The sequence below is a fragment of the Adiantum capillus-veneris genome, chromosome 22 (assembly GCF_014529385.1).
Source record: "Adiantum capillus-veneris isolate H3 chromosome 22, ASM1452938v2, whole genome shotgun sequence".
In the NCBI taxonomy this organism is placed as follows: Eukaryota; Viridiplantae; Streptophyta; class Polypodiopsida; order Polypodiales; family Pteridaceae; genus Adiantum; species Adiantum capillus-veneris.
Window position 1 is genome coordinate 8,575,893 of NC_140952.1, and position 3,244 is coordinate 8,579,136.

The following is a 3,244-nucleotide window of genomic DNA, read 5'->3' on the forward strand; positions in this document are numbered from 1 at the left end:
CCTCTGCGCTTTGATCGAGTCTCTTGTCTGCAAGTTATCTCCCATCTGTATCCACTCACATGGGGCATGGATTGCCCCGGGGCTTGATGTGTCTCAGAGTAGAAAATGATGTCTCTCCCTGTGAAACTATCCTCACAGGCCCCTACATCAAGGCGCAAAGATCCATTACAATTCCATGTAGCCACTCTGAGTGTGGTCCCACAGATCTTGCATCGTCATGCGAGGCGCTTCCCCAGAATAACCACTCGTCCATCCTTGTAGAAGGCCACTTTCCCCTTCTCTCGAGCTGTCATTATCTCGGGCATAACTTCTTTCATATGAGCAAGTTGTGTGAGTGTGAGGTCATCTCCAAGGAATATGCCCGTTTTCTTTAGTGTAGGACGCTTCTTCAAGAAGTCCTTCTTTGCCTCCATGGATGGGAAGTGCATAATTAGAGCTCTTTCTTTTGAAGTCTCCTCATTTCCGAGAGAGAGAGAGAGAGAGAGAGAGAGAAAGAGAGAGAGAGGTAGGTACATGTATATGTCTCAAATTGCAAAAGAACGCATGTCAAACAACATAAGTTTGTATTTTTGCTTTTGAGCCAAACAGAGACTGACTGTAAGAGAAGGAGAGAGCTCGTGTATGAAATCAAGCCAATGAGTGATCATTCTCCCATATCATCCATACATCCTCATAACCTCACTCCTACACTTCACTTTTTAAAAACAATTTAAAAATCGTAACTCCAATTTATGTCTGCACCATGGCAAAAAAAAAAAAGCAATACACATCTTTATACATCAATACAATTATTAAATGAATAAATTTTCAAGTCACACCCCACCACTAGCGGGTCGCATTGCTTGTTAAACCAACGTTAGGCCTTGGGTTTGCCTGATTCTTTCTTTGGAGAACCGACAGTAATACATTTCTGCGTTTTCAGCTTCGACGACCTTGTACATAAGGAGAGATATGGCATCGCCGTCGTCTGCAGCATCGTCTCCTCACAGCACGATGCAGTTTCTCAGTTCTCTGCTATCACAACGAGGTCCTAACGCGCTGCCTTACAGCGAGGACGTGAAGCTCCTTATTCGGCAGCATCTGCTGAATTTGATGCAAGAGCTTCCCAGCTTGCGTGCCAAGCCGGCCTCCTTCGTGCACAACGATGGAACCTCTGCAAATCTCCTACAGGTTGATGGCACGGTTCCCATGACCTTTCATGGTGCCTCCTACAACATTCCCGTCATCATCTGGCTTCTTGAGTCCTACCCCAAGGCACCTCCTCGTGTCTTCGTCTCCCCTACCAAAGACATGATCATCAAGCGCCCTCACAAACACGTCGATGCATCAGGTATGGTCTCCCTTCCTTATCTCCAAAGCTGGTTTTACCCTCGCTCCAATCTTGCAGACCTTGCACGTGCACTTAGCTCCATGTTCAGTCAAGATCCGCCCCTCTTCTCGAAGCCCTCTTCCCCTTCTTCAAACCATCGCACAAACTCGGCTGCCTCTCCAGCATCTGGTGCATTTGCGAGCTACACATCCTCCCCGCTATCCTCTCCTGCCAGACCTCATATGCAGCCTGTTCCTCCCTCCCCTCATCGCACAGACAGTCCTGGGTCAATGTCTTCCTCGCGGCTTCCGAGCTCCCGCCATAGCCACACTGAAAATGGTAGATCTGGTCACACAGATAGCCCATCTGAGGTTTTCAGGCGAAATGCTATCAACTCGTTAGTGGAGCGGTTGAAGCAGGACACATCTGAATTAAGGAAGGCACGAGAAAAGGATTTGGATGAGCTTTTCACAGTACAATCTCATTTGAAGCAGAGAAAAGATCAACTCAATCAGGGAATACAAAATTTGCAGCAGGAGAAAGGAAGTCTGGAGCAACAGCTTCAAATCCTTCGCACCAACACAGATTTACTGGGGAACTGGCTAAAAGAGCAGGGTAAACCTTCTCTGGAAGTTGATGTAGATGATGCTTTCCTGCCATATGATGCACTTTCAAAGCAAATGTTGGAATCTACATCAGTTGACCTCGCATTGGAAGATGTCCTTTATTCTTTGGATAAAGCTGTCCAGGAAGGCTCGGTTCCTGTTGATGTTTATTTAAAGCAGGTTCGCAGCATTGCACGAGAGCAGTTTTTTCACAGGGCAATATCTGCAAAAATTCAAGCTTGTCAAATTCAGATACACTTGGGTAATGTGACAACGGGCAATGGCTTGTAATGGTCTATTTGCAAGTCTGTTCACATATTGATTACGCCGTGGAACCCCAGCTAAGTACGCAATTTTACCAGACCTTCTGATGTGCCTTGTGCTTGTTGCAGATTTTGTATTTCTTACAACATGATTTGTTGATATTGTAAGACTTTCTGCATTGTTTTGTGCAGTCCCCAAGCACCCTTGAGTAGTGGTACCAACTGGAGCTATCATGTTCCATGTTTTCTTGTCGGGAAGCCTCGAATTTTGTATAATTTCCATAAATATTACTCTTGGAATTTTCGCCAGCAACTCAGTGCAAAAGGAGGCACGAAGGTACATATTGTGGAGAGTAACATGCCTGAACGGTCAGGTCAAAAGTGGGGATCCCAAGAAGAGGGGATCCTTGGGTCACTCTCCCTACATGTTTCTATGCAGGGCTTTTACGGATGCCCAAAGACCGATCATCACAGGGTGCGAGTGCAATCTATTTTGTTTAACGGAGCCATGAATTTGTGTTTGAGAGACACAAATGATTCCTAATAAGGGCAAACCATTTAGCTTCATCTGGATTTTGGACATCTGGTCCTTTGAGGTTTTTTCGTTCTCACCTCATCTGAGATGGAGCATCGATCTTACGTTGATGAGCCAAGGTTGTGGTGTTTTAAACTGAAGTTTTTGCTGTTCTCATGTTCGGTCACGTGTGATGTATGTTTTGTATAATGCACACCAGATTCTAAGATGTGTGATATTACGAAGTTGGATAGTTTTATGGTGAGATGGAACATGTACGCCTTCATAGCTATCTGAGTTTGATTGATATTGGGTGCTCGATGTGAGCTTTTTGCCAGTCTAGGTCAGCATGTTAAAGTTGTGATACTCCGGTATATACTTCTAACCGGCCTGTGTGTGTTGGTTCTTCAGAATTCTTGCTTGCTTAGTTTACGACAGTGTACTGATGAAAGAATTTCTTTTTACTCGTGGTTTTTCTAAACTATGCACGAACAGCTCTAGTGAGCACGAAACACTTTCACAACCGACTTGGTGGAGAAACTTAACTCTCAAT

The 3,244-nt window shown here is 45.0% G+C and overlaps 1 pseudogene across 1 annotated transcript; it reads left to right on the forward strand.

Annotated features, from left to right (window-relative positions):
- Positions 1-864: 864 nt before the first annotated feature.
- On the forward strand, positions 865-2,873 carry LOC147428886 (protein ELC pseudogene; annotated as a pseudogene). Its single transcript, XR_015185849.1, has 2 exons — positions 865-2,259; positions 2,370-2,873. The product of XR_015185849.1 is annotated as a protein ELC pseudogene (transcript).
- Positions 2,874-3,244: the final 371 nt, after the last annotated feature.